This window comes from Cololabis saira, chromosome 3, assembly GCF_033807715.1.
Source record: "Cololabis saira isolate AMF1-May2022 chromosome 3, fColSai1.1, whole genome shotgun sequence".
Taxonomy (NCBI): domain Eukaryota; kingdom Metazoa; phylum Chordata; class Actinopteri; order Beloniformes; family Belonidae; genus Cololabis; species Cololabis saira.
The window spans coordinates 10882997-10902214 of NC_084589.1; the positions used below are offsets into that span (position 1 = coordinate 10882997).

General features: G+C 40.6%; 1 protein-coding gene across 1 annotated transcript in view; it reads left to right on the top strand.

The window, feature by feature from the left end:
* si:dkey-122a22.2 (uncharacterized) overlaps positions 1–19218 on the top strand; it is a 59038-nt gene that overhangs the window by 24492 nt on the left and 15328 nt on the right. The gene's annotated exons all lie outside the window — the stretch shown is intronic.

Sequence of the window (19218 nt, forward strand, 5' to 3'; positions counted from 1 at the left end):
ACACAGAGACCACTTAAATAAAACCACACTGATTTTGAGTCAAACCCGTCTTTTTAAATTCAATTTTTATACAGAAAATAATTACAGTGCATGTATTACACCTTATTTCACAGCAGCTTTGCAATTGTATTATATTATTATCGGCTTTCAGCCGAGATCTGGTCGGGACCGCGCAGCGCCGCGGAGGAGGTGCATTCAGGGACCGGTCGGAATTCTAAATTTGACCGATTATCCTCCTGGTGCGTTCAGGGACAACTGGAATTTACTGTATTTGGCGAGAATTGCTTCATTTGCTTAAACATTATTTAAAGGTGACCTATTATGGCATTTAATGTATATTTTAAACAGGCATTGAATGTCTTAAAAAAAAGCTTTTGAATGTTTTTTCTACATAAATGAGAAATTCAGCCTCTGGGCCATGTCTTTATTTTTACCGTTTCTAACCTTCTCTATGAGGGATTCTGAGGGGAGGGGGGGCTATGTTAATGAGGCTCTGTGCTGATTGGCTGCCTGAATGACGTGTAGCAGGGGAGCTGTAAGCCTGAATCACAGTTGTGGGTCAATGATGTATAAGGCCTTTGAGTTATTTATCTCAAAATGAATAGATTTCCTTAACAAAATTTATATTTTGATAAGTATCAGTAATTAAATTAACTTTTCAAGAAAGATAGACTCATATGTCTTTTCATTTTTGAAAACCATTTTGAAATACATTTTATCTATAATGGAAGTGTCACCCTCATAAAGCCATTTATGCATACTATACCAATGATTTATATTTATTTTAGATTTATATTATACCAAAACTGATAGACATTAAATTTTGAATTTGGTACAAAATTGCCATTCGTTGGTTACCCCACATGACGGGTGGTCGGCCCAAATGATGAGAAACAGCAGACAGTTAAGATTTGAGACAAATTTAAAGACAAATATTAAAGAATCAGCATAACTATGTCATTGTATGTTCCTATGTTTTTCATAATAGGTCCCCTTTAAAGAGGGATAACCTTCATTTATAGTTAGAAGGAGAACCATGAACATTTTCAATATGTTTTGCAAGACGTGGAACCACATTTATAAAGAAATCATTGAATTTATTAGCAATTTGTGTATGATCTGTTATCTTATGCACCATCCTGAAATGTAGACTGGGCTGGAATAGATGATTTTTTTTCTTGTTGAGTGATTCTTTCAATATTATCCATAGATCATTTATTTATTTCTAATAAGGTGGTTGTATTTATTCCTATAATTTTTGTATGTAGCACAATTTAAAGGACTAGGACTTTGTAAATGCCTTTTATAAAGCTTGTTCTTCTTTAAAGCGTATTTCCTAAGTTCTATAGTAAACCATGGTTTGTTAAGGTTTGTTATCTTCCTTTATCGGTACACACCTGTATCATAGCACAACTTAAAGAAAAGTCTCCTGGTGCCATGGCCGAAACCCAACAGGAAGTTGGCCAGTTTGAATTAATCATGTAATTTTGGCGCAATTTATGCCATTCCTTCAGCCGCTTCTTCGCCCGAACCGTAACGTGCACCCAGGTGTGTTATACATCAAAATGTGCGTCTCCATCCTGCAATAACGTGCATAACTTTTCTCAGTCAAAAGCGTTACCGTGGCGATGATAGACGCCAAAAAGCGCACCCCCACTTCATCTGATTGGTCCATACAGATAAAACTTCGTGCCTCAAGTCCCACAATACGCTTTGACGTACATGAACAAAAATCGGTACACACCTGTATCATGTCGCAACTTAAAGAAAAGCCAGGCCTGTCGATACATTTGATATTTCATGGTTTGCATTAATGGGCGTGGCCTAACGGCTCAACAGCGCCCACTAGAATACTTTTCTCTGCCATAACTTTTGAAAGGTTTGACATAAAGAGTCGTGGGTGGTGTCATGGGACTCGGTATTGAGTCCTTGACCATAATTGGCGAAAATTAGCCCCGCCCCTTCTTCTGATTGGTTGTCCCGATTTTCTGCTATAACTTTTGAATGGTTTGACATAGGAAGTCGTGGGTGGTGTCATTTCTGATATGCTTATGGGGGGCGGTGGCCGTGAGTGCGAGGGCCCGTTCATCGCTGCTTGCAGCTTTAATTATTAGGGCCCGAGCACTTGCAGTGCGAAGGCCCTATTGTATTTGCAGGAATTTTTATTATTATTATTATTATTATTTTTCTTCTGACAAAGTGATGGCCTTTTTGCCCCCCTTAACATGCCCAAAAAGTCACCAAATTTTGCACCCAAGTCTGGCCTGGCGAAAAATTTGATATTTAATGGTTTGCATTAATGGTCGTGGCAAAATGGCTCAACAGCGCCCCCTTGAAAACTTTGTGCCTCAAGCCCCACGATACGGTTTGACGTACATGCACGAAAATCGGTACACACCTGTATCATGGGACAACTTAAAGAAAAGTCTCCTGCCGTCATGCCCGAAACCGAACAGGAAGTCGGCCATTTTGAATTAATCGTGTCACTTTGGCGCAATTTATGCCATTCCTTCGGCAGTTAATTCAGCCCGAACCGTAACGTGCACCCAGGTGTATTATACATCAAAATGTGCGTCTCCCTCCTGCGACCACACGCATTACTTTTCTCTTTCAAAAGCGTTACTGTGGCGACGCTAGACGCCAAAAAGCGCGCCCACCCTTCATCTGGTTGGTTCAGACAGAAAAAACTTTGCGCCTCAAGCCCCATAATACGGTTTCACGTACATGAACGAAAATTGGTACACTCCTGTATCATGTCGCAACTAAAAGAAAAGTCTCTTGGAGCCATGGCCGAAACCGAACAGGAAGTCGGCCATTTTGAACATTCTGAATTAATTGCGTAATTTTGGAGCAATATATGCCATTCTTCGAGAGTTAATTCAGCCCGAACCGTATCGTGAACCCAGATGTGTTATACATCAAAATGTGTGTCTCCATCCTGCGACTACACGCATTACTTTTCTCTTTCGAAAGTGTTACCGTGGCGACGCTAGACGCCAACAAGCGCACCCCCCCTTCATCTGATTGGTCCATATTTGATAGTTCCCCAAAAGGCACCAAATTTGGCATGCAAGCCAGGCCTGGTGATAAATTTGATATTTCATGGTTTGCATTAATGGGCGTGGCAAAATGGCTCAACAGCGCCCCCCGGAAAACTTTGTGCCTCAAGCCCCACAATACGGTTTGACGTACATGCACGAAAATCGCTACACACCTGTATCATGGCACAACTTAAAGAAAAGTCTCTTGGAGCCATGGCCAAAACCGAACAGGATGTCAGCCATTTTGAATAAATTGTGTCATTTTGGCGAAATTTATGCCATTCCTTCGAGAGTTAATTCAGCCCGAACCGTATCGTGCACCCAGGTGTGTTATACATCATAATGTGCGTCTACATCCTGCGACACCACGCATTACTTTTCTCTTTCAAAAGTGTTACGGTGGCGACGCTAGACGCCAAAAGGCGCGCCCCCCCTTCATGTGATTGGTCCATATTTGATAGTTCTCCAAAAGTCACCAAATTTTGCATGCAAGCCAGGCCTGGTGATAAATTTTATATTTCATGGTTTGCATTAATGGGCGTGGCCTAACGGCTCAACAGCGCCACCTTGAATACTTTTCTCTGCCATAACTTTTGAATGGTTTGACATAGAGAGTCGTGGGTGGTGTCATCAGATTCTGTATGGAGTCCTTGACCTTCATTGGCCTGAATTAGCCCCGCCCCTTCTTCTGATTGGTTGTCCCTTTTTTCTGCTATAAACTTTGAATGGTTTGACATAGAGAGTCGTGGGTGGTGTCAAGGGACTCTGCAATGAGTCCTTGAGCTTCTTTGGCCTGAATTAGCCCCGCCCCTTCTTCTGATTGGTTGTCCCTTTTTTATAATAAAATCGCCACGAGCCGCCAGTCGCTCTCGCGCTGACTCCCGCTTCCTGATTCAAACGTCTGCCGGCCCCGCCCCCCGACCAATCGGTGGCGAGTAGGGTGATGACGGCCCCGCCTCCCGACCAATCAGTGGCGCGGAGGGTGATGACGGCCCCGCCCCCCGACCAATCGGTGGCGAGTAGGGTGATGACGGCCCCGCCCCCCGACCAATCAGTGGCAAGTAGGGTGATGACGGCCCCGCCCCCCGACCAATCAGCTCCCTGTAATGTGGTGACGTCAGAAATATTCCCAGCTCAGCCCGGTTACAACCTTGGCAGAATGGTTACAGAAAAAGTAATAATTAAAATAGTAGGGTTTTACTAATATTTATAACTTACAAATATTTAAAAAAATTAGAAAAAACAGCTCCAGACTTACATTACTAAATATCGATATGTTGGTCTCTCCTAAGTCAGTAGGTCAAATAGAAATGAGAAGCTGAGTCTTAGCTCAGCCAGAGCGTTCCCGTCTTTGGAGTCAGAGATCAGAGTTCGATTCCCGCAGTATCCAGACTTTTTTGTCAGCAATTTTTTTTTTTTCTACATCAATATGTGCGTCCCTGTCCTGCAACGACGCACATTACTTTTCTCATTTAAAAGCGTTACCGCGGCAACGCTAGACACCAAAAAGTGCGCCCACCCTTCATCTGATTGGTTCAGAGGGAAAAAACTTTGAGCCTCAAGCCCCATAATACGGTTTGACGTACATGAACGAAAATCGGTACACACCTGTATCATGTCGCAACTTAAAGAAAAGTCTCTTGGCGCCATGGCCGAAATTGAACAGGAAGTCGGCCATTTTGAATTAATTGTGTAATTTTGGCGCAATTAATGCCATTCCTTTGGCAATTAATACGGCCCGAACCGTAACGTGCATCCAGGTGACTTATACCTCAAAATGTGCGTCTCCATCTTGCGACTACGCGCATTACTTTTCTCTTTCAAAAGTGTTACCGTGGCGATGCTAGACGCCAAAAAGCGTGCCCCCTTAATCTGATTGGTCCATATTTGATAGTTCTCCAAAAGTCACCAAATTTTGCATGCAAGCCAGGCCTGGTGATAAATTTGATATTTCATGGTTTGCATTAATGGGCGTGGCCTAACGGCTCAACAGCACCCCCCGGAAAACTTTTCTCTGCCATAACTTTTGAATGGTTTGACATAAAGAGTCATGGGTGGTGTCATGGGACTCGGTATTGAGTCCTTGACCATAATTGGTGAAAATTAGCCCCGCCCCTTCTTTTGATTGGTTGTCCCTATTTCCTGCTATAACTTTTGAATGGTTTGACATGGAGAGTCGTGGGTGGTGTCATCAGACTCTGTATGGAGTCCTTGACCTTCATTGGCCTGAATTAGCCCCGCCCCTTCTTGTGATTGGTTGTCCCTTTTTTCTGCTATAACTTTTGAATGGTTTGACATAGGAAGTCGTGGGTGGTGTCGTTTCTGATATGCTTATGGGGGGCGGCGGCCGTGAGTGCGAGGGCCCGTTCATCGCTGCTTGCAGCTTTAATTATTATTATTATTCTCGCCGTAAATAAATTGCCTTTTTGGAGGCCTTAAAATGCTCCAAAACTCACCAAATTTTGCACACGCTTCCAGAGTCGCGTAAAATTACGTATTTTATGGGCGACAGGCATGGGTCAAAAAGGATTAGGCTCTATAGCGCCACCTATTTTATGTTTTTGACGAGCCCCACAATATGGTTTGACTTACAGCAATGACCTTTATGTGAGTATTATATTAGACAAAGAGCTACAAAAAAGTCTTTTGGACCCATGGTCTAAGTTACACAGGAAGTCCGGCATTTTGAACAGAAAATGTCATTTTTTATGAATTCTGATCATTTCTAGGCCTCGTACTTTAACGAACTCCTCCTAGAGATTTTATCAGATTGGCTCACAACTTGGTTTGTACAATCTAGACACATGGCCGACGCTAAATTGCGAAGCTTTTAAGTTTCTACCAGAGGGCGTGATCGTAGTGATCCGCCGAAGTTTGAGGTCATTTTTAAGCCTCGCCATCAAACATCAGTTGGCTGTAATTCAGCAATACATGATTTGATGTGGTTGAAAACGTATGTGCATGATTGTAGACTGAGCCTGAAGACATCTATGGTGGAATATTCAGGATCGGTTGTAGCGCCACCTGTTGGCACCAGGAATTGTCATGTCTTCTAGTATGCATCTGTGCTCCAAGCGAGATCAGTTGATTGATTTCAAAGTTGGTCAGATAATAGGTAAGACATTGACGATGACTGACAGAGAAAACTGTACGTTTTTATCGAAGGGCGTGGCCGTTAGAGGTTGTCAAATTTCGGTGTCTCGCCATGAACATAAAAGTTGTTGTAACTTAAACATAATTGGTCAGAATTAACCCAAAATCAATTCATGTAATCAGGCTTCCATTCTGAACAAGTGGATATGACAATCTTGGATTGGAGTTTGCGCGCGCAGCTCCCGCGGGGGGAGGGGCTGATTTTCAGCGCGGCCGCCATCTTGGTCGAGGCGCCGCATTGACTGCCTGAGAACGTCGGGCGTGGCCGCCATCTTGGATCGGTATCGCTTTAACTCTAGAGCGTTCACTTCTATTGTGGAAGGAGGTGTCTGCATAAGTAAAATAACTATAACTCACTTGATTTTCAACCGATTTTCACGCGGTTTGCTTTGTTACAAACGGCAGATATGTAGCTATGATACAGGATGCTTGATGTACGTTAAATATGCAAGCTTTCATGCTAAAATACGTTCTGCAGGTAGTCACACTTCAGGTATACACACACACACACACACACACACACACACACATATATATATATATATATATATATATATATATATATATATATATATATATATATAGAGAGAGAGAGAGCTCACTTTAACATTGTGTTTAATGGTGCCTGTACTGCGAAACAACCTTAACTTGCTCAATTCTCAACAGATTTTCAAACAGTTTGGTTTGTTATGAACATCAGAGATGTAGTTATGACACTGCATACTTATAATTATAAACATTGAAAAACGTACTTTTATATGAAAATAACCAGAAACAGATAGCTATGACATGGTATTTATATTAAATCAATATTTCTATAGTATTCTTAGTAACATTTATATTTACATTATAACATATATACATATATATATTATTAACATATATATATATTACATTATAACATGTACTTATATGACATTATAACATGTTTATATATTATTACATTATGTTGTATTTATATCATGACATTATAACATCTGTGTATATATATATACATGTTATATGGTGACCTACTATGAAAAACACGTTTTTTCTTGTTTTAACATATATAAAGTGGTCTCCCCTCAGCCTGCCAACACAGAAAAGATGATACCCCATGAAAATCTGCAAGGTCTGCTCGCCCCCACCCCGTTTCTATAATACATCCATGCCCCACCCTTACAGAGTCCCCCAGTGTCATGTGGTTTCTGTGAGCCGTTTGGATTTGTGCATTTTCTTTACGTCACCAAAATGCAAACCACGCCCTCGGTCTCCTCCGCTGCTGAAACCACGCCCACCACCAGCTCAGCCGCTCGAGCTCCGCCATTGTTCAGCAGCGCTGGCTGTTTGAAGAACGAGGGAGAGTAGAAATGAGGTTTTGCATCGACATTAACCCTTATAAAAGGATCAGATCCCACAGCACGGACCCGACAACTGACAGGAGTCAGCGGTAAGTTCTGGTTTTTTTATGTTATTTGTTTGATCTTTGCATGGGCTAAGTGTTTAGCTTAGCTCCGGAGCCCCGGCGACGCGTACGGAGCTGCGGGGGCTGCTCACGTACCGGACCGTCGAGGAGCCCCGGGCTCGGAACTCCGAACCCGGAGATCCGAACCCGTAGGCTCCGGGGGGCCGGAGCCGGCTCCCCCGGAGCCTACGGCGTAGGGTACGCGTCGATTTAACGCAGAACCGTGGACACGCTTTGCTACGGAGCGACGCTTTGTCTCCTCCCCTCCTACACGTCATTCAAGCAGCCAATCAGCGCAGAGCCTCATTATCATAGCCCCCACCGCCCTGAAAATGAGCCACAGATTAGATTACCGGTAGATTGTTTTTAAGACATTCAAGGCCTGTTTAAAATATACATTAAATGCCATAATATGTCTCCTTTAAGCCTGAATTACAGTTCTGGGTCAATGATGTATAAGGCCTATTTCTTAAAATACTTAAAATAAAGATATATTTGGCCATTTTCCAAACATTTGGAATGTAGTGTGCATATATGTGAAAACTTAAAACAAAGGTATTTTAGTGTTTTTAAACCTACATTAATAGGGCAACGACCTTAAAAAAGTCAGTTGGGCCGACCCTTATTTATCTCAAAATTAATAGATTTCCTTAACAAAATTTATATTTTAATAAGTATCAGTAATTAAATTAACTGTTCAAGAAAGATAGACTCATGTGTCCTTTCATTTTCGAAAACCATTTTTAAATACATTTTATCTATAATGGAAGTGTCACCCTCATAAAGCCATTATTTATATATATATATAAATAATGGCTTTATGAGGGTGACACTTTTTTTTTTTTTTTCTCTACAATTCATAAAACTGATTTAAAATGTGTACAAGTAGTATCCACTTATGCATACTATACCAATGATTTATATTTGAACCAAAACTCCACATGACAGGTGGTTGCCCCAAATGATGAGAAACAGCAGACAGTTAAGATTTGAGACAAATTTAAAGACATTTTATTAAAGAATCAGCATAACTATGTCGTTGTATGTTCCTATGTTTTTCATAATAGGTCACCTTTAAAGAGGGATAACCTTCATTTATAGTTAGAAGGAGAACCATGAACATTTTTAAGATGTTTTGCAAGACGTGGACCCACATTTATAAAGAAATCATTGAATTTATTAGCAATTTGTGTATGCTCTGTTATCTTATGCGCCATCCTGAAATGTAGACTGGGCTGGAATAGATGATTTTTTTTTTCTTGTTGAGTAATTCTTTCAATATTTTCCATAGATCATTTATTTATTTCTAATAAGGTCATCAAATCAAATCAAATCAAACTTTATTTTTAAAGCACCTTTCATACAAAAAACATGTAACACAAAGTGCTTTTCATAAAACATAAACATAAAATGTATTAGTGCCCCCCCCCCCCTCCCCCTCCCCCTCCCCGCACACACACAGATAGACACACGCAGACACATGGTGCAGACATGGCTAGGCACAGAGGATCCAGGTGAGGAAACGGTAACAGGGAGCCGTCCACGCCAGGAGGTCTCATAGCCCGCAGCTAGAAGGGGGGGGGGGGGGGCCCACAGAGACCATCCCGGCCCGGACGGATAGAGAAGTCCACACCACAGCGGTGAAGCCGTGGTGCAGAACTCCACCACCATCCAGGCCAGAACCATCCCCAGGACGACCCCCTGCAGGCCAGAGTCACTCCCAGCATGGAGGCTCCCCATGAGGAAACACTGGAGCTAAAAGCTACAAGAAAACAGGATAAAATACACTAATAGAGTTTAAAAAGTATAACATAACGTAAAATCCTAAAAGTATGTCTAAAAAGCAAGACATTAAAAACTAAAGGACTAAGACAGTAAAATGTATAAAATAGACCATAAATAACGACTAAAATATTTAGATAAAACATTAAGATAAAACAATGAGAATAAATTATGATAATAAAAAAGGATAAACTAACTATAAAACAGAGTAGTAAGATCCAATAAAAATAAGGGTGAGCATAAAAAATGTAAAAGAGTTAAATGAGTCAGTTAAAAGCCTGATTAAAGAGATGAGTCTTGAGCCTCTTTTTAAAAACATCAACAGTCTCTGCGGCCCTGAGGTTCTCCGGGAGGCTGTTCCACAATCGGGGACCATAAAAACTGAATGCCGCCTCCCCGTGTGTCCTAGTTCTAACTTTTGGTATGGTTAAAAGGCCAGCACCGGAGGACCTCAGGGTCCGTGAGGGTTGATAGGGTAAAAGTAGTGCAGACAAATAAGAAGGCCCAAGACCATTAAGACACTTAAAAACTAGTAAAAGAACCTTAAAATCAACCCTGAAGCGCACAGGGAGCCAATGCAGCGATTTTAAAACAGGTGTAATGTGCTCCCGCCCTCTGGTCCTCGTCAGCACGCGTGCGGCTGAGTTCTGTAGTAATTGTAGATTGTACATGTTCTTTTTGGGAAGACCAGAGAGCAGGGCGTTACAATAATCTAAACGACATGAGATAAAAGCATGCATTAGCACCTCCGTGCTGGCCTGAGAGAGAAACGGGCGGACTCTGGCTATGTTCTTAAGATGGTAAAAACCGATCTTTGTTATGTTTTTAATATGTGGAATAAAAGTGAGCTCAGAGTCAAAAATCACGCCCAGATTTTTAACTGATTTTGAGGGTTTAAAATCCTGTAACTTTGGTAAAAGTTTCTCTCTCTGGCCTTCAGGACCGATGAGTAAAATCTCTGTTTTGCCCTGGTTGAGCTGTAGGAAGTTTGCTGCCATCCATGACTTGATGTCTAAAATACAGTTAAAAAGGGCATCAATTGGCCCTGTGTCATCAGGAGACACGGCGATGTACAGTTGCGTATCGTCAGCATAGCTGTGGAAGCTGATGCCGTGTCTCCTGATGACGTCCCCAAGGGGCAGCATGTACAGATTAAAAAGAGTTGGACCTAAAATTGACCCTTGGGGAACCCCACACCTTATCTTATAGATTCCTGAGGAACATGTATCCATACTTACGAAGAAACTACGATCAGTGAGGTAGGACGTGAACCATTTAAGAACAGTACCAGAGAGGCCGACCAGGTGCTTCAGTCTGTTTAATAAAATGTGATGGTCTACTGTATCGAAGGCGGCGGTTAGATCCAGCAGAACCAAGACTGTGAGTTTTTGGTTATCTAAATTGCACCTGATGTCATTTAAAATCTTTAAAAGTGCTGTCTCTGTACTGTGGTTCATCCTAAAACCGGACTGATGAGCCTCTAAAATGTGTGTTGAGTTTAAAAATTCATTCACTTGATTAAAAACAAGTTTTTCTAAAATTTTACTTAAAAACGGTAAGTTGGATACAGGCCGGTAGTTATTTAAAACATTGGGGTCCAACCCACTCTTCTTCAGAAGGGGCTTCACCACCGCCGTTTTAAAGGCGGTGGGGAAGACACCCGTCTGAAGAGAACAGTTGACCAAATACAAAAGCTGTTCCTCAAAGAATCCATAGAGTGTTTTAAAAAACGGTGTGGGAATGGGGTCTAAAAGGCAGGTTGTGGGCTTTACCTTGGAGAAAACTCTACAAAGTGTCCCCGCATCAACCAAGGCAAAACTCTCCAGTGTTTCCTCAGGTAAAAGCACTGATCCAGGTGTGTTAAGAGTTAAAATCTGTTGAGATAAAAGACTGGATCTAATGTCATCAATTTTACCCCTGAAGTGGTCTGCAAAATCCTCACAGTAATGGTCTGTTGCTGTTTTATGGGATCTGTCAGGGTTTCCATTTGTTAAAAAATCTATTGTGGAGAATAAGAATTTGGAATTGTTTTTGTTATTTAAAATTAAGTTTTTGAAATGTGAAGTTCTTGCTTTTTTAATAGTATTATTGTAGTTTTTAAGGAGTTGGCATAAAATTTCATAGTGTATGGTTAATTTTGATTTCCTCCATCTCCTTTCAGCACTCCTGCAGTTTCTTTTTAGTTTCTTTATTTCCTCAGTTCTCCATGGGGGTGTAGGTTTTCTGCTAATTCTTTTGGTTAAAATCGGAGCCACTGAGTCCAGCGTTGTTTTGAGTATTTTGTTAAAATTGTCAACGATAAAATCACAGGGTGCTGGTAAAATCTCTGCAGGAGTGTTCTGTAAAATCTGGATAAAATTTGCAGCCACTTCAGGAGTTAGGTTACGTTTCCTCACCGTTCTCACCGGGGCCTCCCGCTGGTTAAAACTGGTGATGTTAAAAAACACGCAGAAATGGTCAGACACAGCCAGGTCCACAACAGAGCACGCACCCAGGGACAGGCCGTAGGTTATGACCAGGTCCAGGGTGCGCCCTCTGCTGTGGGTCGGCTGTGTGACATGTTGCTTAAAATCTAGACAGTTTAAAAGGTTTAAAAATTCTCTAGATACTGGGTCTGAGATGTTGTCTAAGTGCAGATTAAAATCACCAGTTATTAAGATCCTGTTGTAGGAGGTGTGAATAATTGATAAAAGTTCAGAGAATTGGCTGATAAAACAGGTGGAATACTGGGGGGGTCTGTAGACTGTTATGCAAAGAATTGGGGGGTTGCTAAAAACAAAAGCATGATATTCAAATGATGAGTAGCTGTTAAAAGGAACTGCATTGGATGACATAGTGATTTTTGTTATTGATGCAGTTCCGCCCCCTCTCCTGTCCCCCCTGGTAGAAAATAGAAAGTTAAAATCTGGTGGGGAGGCCTCAGTGAGAACAACAGGTGCATCTGTGCCAAGCCATGTCTCTGTAAGGAGAATGGTGGTTGTATTTATTCCTATAATTTTTGTATGTAGCACAATTTAAAGGACTAGGACTTTGAAAATGCCTTTTATAAAGCTTGTTTTTCTTTAAAGCAGATTTCCTAAGTTCTATAGTAAACTATGGTTTGTTAAGGTTTTCAGAGCTTCCTTTATCTTTAGAAATAAGATAAAGGTTGTGTTTAGACTTGTACTGTGTGGCACGAAGCTTTCATCCAACCAGTGTGCTGTTAAACTTAAAAGTAAAAACGTTTTACTACCTGCTCTCGAGACACTGAGCCAGGCCTGGCAAAAAATGTGATATTTAATGGTTTGCATTAATGGGCGTGGCCTAATGGCTCAACAGCGCCCCCTAGAGAACTTTGTGCCTCAAATCCCACAAAACGATTTGACATACATGCACGAAAATCGGTGCAAACCTGTATCATGTCGCAACCATATTTGACAGTTCTTACTTTCTGCCATACCTTTTGAATGGTTTAATATAAAGAGTCGTGGGGGGTGTAATCGGACTCGAGTCCTTGAACATAGTTGGTGCAAATTAGCCCCGCCTCTTTTTCTGATTGGTCAATATTTGATAGTCCCTATTCTCTGCCGTGACTTTTTAACGGGTTATGATGAAGACATGTGGGTGGTGTCATCGGATTCGGTTTTGAGTACTTGACCTTCATCGGCCTGAATTAGCCCCGCCCCTTCTTCTGATTGGTTGTCCCTTTTTTCTGCTATAACTTTTGAATGGTTTGACATAGGAAGTTGTAGGTGGTCTCGTTTCTGATATGCTTATGAGGGCGGTGGCCGTGTGTGCGAGGGCCCGTTCATCGCTGCTTGCAGCTTTAATTATTATTATTATTATTATTATTCTCGCCATAAATAAATTGCCTTTTTGGAGGCCTTAAAATGCTCAAAAACTCACCAAATTTTGCACACGCTTCCAGAGTCGCGTAAAATTACGTATTTTATGGGCGACAGGCATGGGTCAAAAAGGATTCGGCTCTATAGCGCCACCTATTTTATGTTTTTGACGAGCCCCACAATATGGTTTGACTTACAGCAATGACCTTTATGTGTCTATTATATCAGACAAAGCCCTACAAAAAAGTCTCTTGGACCCATGCTCTAAGTTACACAGGAAGTCCGGCATTTTGAACATAAAATGTCATTTTTTATGAATTCTGATCATTTCTAGGCCTCGTACTTTAACGAACTCCTCCTAGAGATTTTATCAGATTGGCTCACAACTTGGTTTGTACAATCTAGACACATGGCCGACGCTAAATTGCGAAGCTTTTACGTTTTTAGCAGAGGGCTTGACCGTAGTGATCCGGCGAAGTTTGGGGTCATTTTTAAGGCTCGCCATGAAACACCAATTGGCTGTAATTCAGCAATACATGATTTGATGTGGTTGAAAACGTATGTGCATGATTGTAGGCTGAGCCTGAAGACATCTATGGTGGAATATTCAGGATCGGTTGTAGCGCCACCTGTTGGCACCAGGAATTGTCATGTCTTCTAGTATGCATCTGTGCTCAAAGGGAGATGAGCGGATGGATCTCAAAGTTGGTCAGATAATAGGTAAGACATTGACGATGGCTGACAGAGAAAACTGTAAGTTTTTCTCAAAGGGCGTCGCTGTTAGAGGTTGTCAAATTTCGGTGTCTCGCCATGAACATAAAAGTTGTTTTAACTTTCAAATACTTGGTCCAAATTGACCCAAAATCAATACATTTAATCAGGCTTCCATTCTGATATCCATTCTATATTTGGGACAGTTTGTCACCGACTTTATTCAAAATATGAACTCATTTTGAAATAAATCTTTACTTTGTCATGCAATGTCGAATTAACTTCTAACTTCGTAAAAATATTGTTGAAAATAATATGATTTGAGCATTGTATGTGCAAGAGGCGATTTATAATGAATGTTTTGAGTTGGATTAGAAGCATGAAGCTGTCTGCGGGCCGCGTGCGCGCAGACCGCGGGAACGCGCAGCCGCAGCTCCTGGAAGCTGCCGGGGGCGGGGCGGGGGAGGGGGGTTGTTGCAACTTGCAGCAACATGTGGAGTCACGCCGTCACGTCACGTAAGTTGTATTGTGGTTTTTTAATGCGTGTTGCAATTATTTTATTTTATTATATTATTATATTATTATTGAGTTTCCATCCGCGATCCCGATCAGGAGCGCGCGGCCACGCGCAGAGCCGAGAGCCAGTTTCTGCCCATTTCTGCAGCTTTGCCAAAATATGCTACCTAAAGGTTTTCCACCTTTGTAGAGCCACAACTTTACTGTGTTTTACTCCCTAAACCACTTCCTTTCACCCCCAAGTGGTCCTTGTCTCTTGCCAGGCCGTCATTGTAAATAAGAATGTTCTTAATGACCTGCCTGGTTAAATAAAGGCGAATGACTGAATGAATATCAAATAAAGCCATAGAATTGTTGTTTTTTTTCTCTTTATCGTATAATGTTCACAAAGTGTAATGCATTCATGTCATGGGTCGTGTATTTTGAAGGATCAAATAATCAACATCCCATTATCCATTTTACATCGTGCAAGAAATGATGCAAACTTTGAAAATCGACTGTGCGCATGCGCAGAACCCAAACGTAGCATTTTTTCGGCAGGGAGCAGAAATTGGCAAAACACCGGCTGGGACGGACCTGATGCTCTGATGCGACAGGTCTCTGCTCACACTGACTGTACGTTCATACGCGGACGTAATATGGGGGGGGGACATGTATCCTGCACTTTTTCAAAAGGCAGTTTTGGTCCCCTGCAGTTTTTACCGTCCAAAAACAATGTTACGCTATATTAAATGGAGACAGGTCAGCACTAGGACCAAGCGGAAAACGGCCGCTCAAGCTGAAGCCTGTTGTTTGGTCTGCCTGGGTCACGTCAGCTAGACGGATTTTAAGAATAAGAATAAGAATTACTTTATTAATCCCCAAAGGCAAATTCCTTTGTATGGCAGCTCATCTACTGTACCATTTGCAGAAGAGAAGCTCTTCTGAATATCTCTTGGATGAGTTGATTATGTTGAAATGTTAATAGATAACCCTTCTGTGGTCTTTTGGTCAAATTGACCCATATTCACTTTTCTTTTATATCAAAAATATGATTTTCATCCATATAACTGCCTCTGTTACACTCATTTCAAATAAAATTGATGATCACTACCAGAGCTGGTAGAGTAGCCAAAAATTGTACTCAAGTAAAAGTACTGTTACTTCAGAATAATATGACTCAAGTAGAAGTAAAAAGTAGTCATCCAAATAATTACTTGAGTAAAAGTAAAAAAAGTACTTGGTGAAAAAACTACTCAAGTACTGAGTAACTGTTGAGTAACGTCTGATTTATTTTTTTAACACACCCATTCAAAAAGACAAAAGTACAAAATAATCACCTTCAGGCAAATTAAAATCAATAAAATAATAAAATAAATTAAAATTAATAAAAAAATGAAAAATAGCTTAAATTAAAATAAGCGTAAAGTAAATTCAAGAACTTTAATAAATAATAAAATAACACAATAAAAAAATAAATTAAGCACCAGTAGCACAAAATTTCAAGCCTTTGTACTTTTCTTTTTCAACCAGGCAGAACTAGAACAAACATGAAATATGAAACTCTGTGTGTGTTTGAGTCTGTGTAAATGTGATAAAACATGCAAAAACAAACCTTTTTCCCAAAGAATCACTCAGTGATGTCATGAGATTGACGCGTACACGGATAAAAGTGATAAAAGAAAAGTAACAGCTCAACGTAGCCTAATGTAGCGGAGTAAGAGGAACAGTTTGTCCTTCACAAATCTACTCAAGTAAAAGTAAAAAGTACAGTTATCCAAAACTACTCCTAAAAGTACAAAATTTCCCAAAACTTACTCAAGTAAATGTAACGGAGTAAATGTAACTCGTTACTACCCACCTCTGATCACTACTTGCATTGAATTATGGATATTTTATTCAATTTCTCCTCTCCTGTGATATTCAATTTGACCCACCAACCACTGGCTGGTGCTGGGTGGTGGTCCAAACATTTTAAATGATTTCATTTCATTTTCACATATACCCGTCTGTGATAATCCATCAATTTATATGCCTCTGAGTTTAACTATAGTCAAAAAAATTCAGAATTTCGGCTTATCTTTATCCATCTCAAAAATGAGCTATGATTTTATGTAAATGAGGTCTATTGACCATTCATTCCAAAAATAAGTGTAAAATTGGTGGTAATGAGTTGGAGTGAAGTTGACTAACAAGGTGAAACACAGAATTGGGTGATAATTAAAGCTACATGCTTTACAACCAGTAAAACCACAAAGGGAACAGTAAACTTAAAAGTAACAATAGAAAACTAGAAGAACTACTAGAAAACACAGTGAACTGAAAGAGTTTGAGTTTTCTTTTTTTTTTTTTTTTACCTTGTCTGCACACATATTAATGATTGAAACAAGAGGAAAATTGGTTCAAAACAAGCCGGCAATGGCACAGTGTCTGCCCGGCTTTAAACAGAACCGCAGCCAGTACTCGAGTTGTAAAAAAAAATCAGGGGGGATGGTGGATTTTATCATATGGGGACAGATAATTTGTTCTGATTACAAATATTATAATATATTACAAATAATAGCAGTGACCAAAACACCTGCAGAAATACTGCAGGAATGACATAGCAGCAGTTAAATGCAGCCTTCTGTAAGCTTTAAATATCCACTGGGCTTACATCAAATACATCAAAACACAACAATAAAAAACAGTTTTCTGAACTTATCAATATGCATCTGTCTTTCACAGGATAAGTAAAATGGATCACTGCAAAAACTCAAAATCTTAACAAAAATATTTGTCTTATTTCTAGTGAAAATGTCTCATTTTAGTAAAAAAAACCTCATTACACTTAAAACAAGACTCATAACTGGAAAAAAAAACACCATTTTCATCTGTTTCACCTGTTCACCTGTTTTCACTTAAAATAAGTAGAAAAATCTGCCAGTGGAACAAGATTTTTTTTGCTTGTAATGAGAAGATGAATCTTGTTTAATTTTATTTTTTTTTTACATTTATCGTATTTTTAATATTCTCTTTTTGGGGGGGACTGGAAGGAGGGGCGTTGGCCATGAGTGCGAGGGCCCGTTCATCGCTGCTTGCAGCTTTAATTTTGTTTATATTTTCTCAACACAGTATCATCAAAGACTCTGAAAATCTGTTCCGCGTTTTCTTAAAGGTGCAAATGAATGAACAAATATAATTTATAAATGATAGAAAAATACATTTGAAAAGAGATTGCACATGATATAGACAGGACTGTCTCAGAAAATTAGAATATTGTGATAAAGTCCTTTATTTTCTGTAATGCAAAAATGTCATACATTCTGGATTGATTACAAATCAACTGAAATATTGCAAGCCTTTTATTATTTTAATATTGCTGATCATGGCTTACAGCTTAAGAAAACTCAAATATCCGATCTCAAAAAACTAGAATATTCTGGGAATCTTAATCTTAAACTTTAAGCCATAATCAGCAATATTAAAATAATAAAAGGCTTGCAATATTTCAGTTGATTTGTAATGAATCCAGAATGTATGACATTTTTGTTTTTTTAATTGCATAACAGAAAATAAAGAACTTTATCACAATTTTCTAATTTTCTGAGACAGTCCTGTAGAGTGAAAAATCCTTGTCTAAAAAGAAGACACGGTAACAGAACACCTTTTATCCTAATGTGGGCTTGACGGATGCATGGAGGACTAAATCCTCCTAAATAAGCAGAACATGTGTTTAGGGTGGGCCTTAAATAGCTTTTCAAGAGCAGTCCACACATGGCTGTGGAAATGTTTTGGTGTTTCGTTGCTTTCTGGGGGTTTTGGTAGTGTGCTGTCTTTAGCATCACAACAAAAAGTGCTTAAAGATGATGTGAGAGTATCCATGTGAACGCTGAGGCTGAGGTGGCCTTTCAACAGGAAACTCATCTTTGACACTAGAAACTCAGTGGGTGGGCCGTTTCCAGCAAAATGGTTTCAGATCCAGTTCGTAACTTATTCTGAGTGAAGTGAAGAAGTGTTTCAACAAGGAGGTGAGCTGGAACCATCCAGAAGAACAACTTTTCAGCTTAAAGTTGGTCCTCAGTGTTTGTTCTCCTGGACCAGCCCAACAGCAGAACCGGGTTCAAGTTGGTTGAAAAGGGTAAAAGCAACGAAGCAAGACGTTACGTTTGTATGAAAGGATTAACCTCCAAATCCAAGTACTTGGTGAGTGAAATGATGAGACATGCTTGTAGTGTCAACGAGGATTGAATGTTTTCTCCTTCTGAACTGTTGAGAACATCATCAGCTTGTGACCTGATTCTCCTGGAGTGTGTGGATGTGTGTGACGGCGAGGAGTGTGAGTGTGGCCCCGGCAGCAGCCTGTGTCTGGTCTGAAAAGGAGACTTTTACCCCCACTCATCCGTCCACATGCTCATCAGAGCCGCGTTGTGGGTGGTGAAGTTTTCTTCCAGCTGAGGCAGTTGGCCAAGTTAAACCCATTCTAGCAGTTGAAACAGTAATCCATGCATTTGTCAGCGGTTGGCTGGTTTTCTGTAGGCCACTCTGTGGACGATAGCGGCTCGTCTGCTGCTCTTCTGCTGCTCTTCTGCTGCTCTTCTGCTGCTCTTCTGCTGCTCTTCTGCTGCTCTTCTGCTGCTCGTCTGCATGCGGTGCAGACGCAGCTGCTTGCCTTTTAACTGGCTCACATGAACAAGATCCCATTTCGCCACATTTTGGCTTCCTAGCACTGGCGCCACCCCATCTCTGAGCTGCTGCATCCTGAGTGCTCCGAGGACGCTGGGCTTTT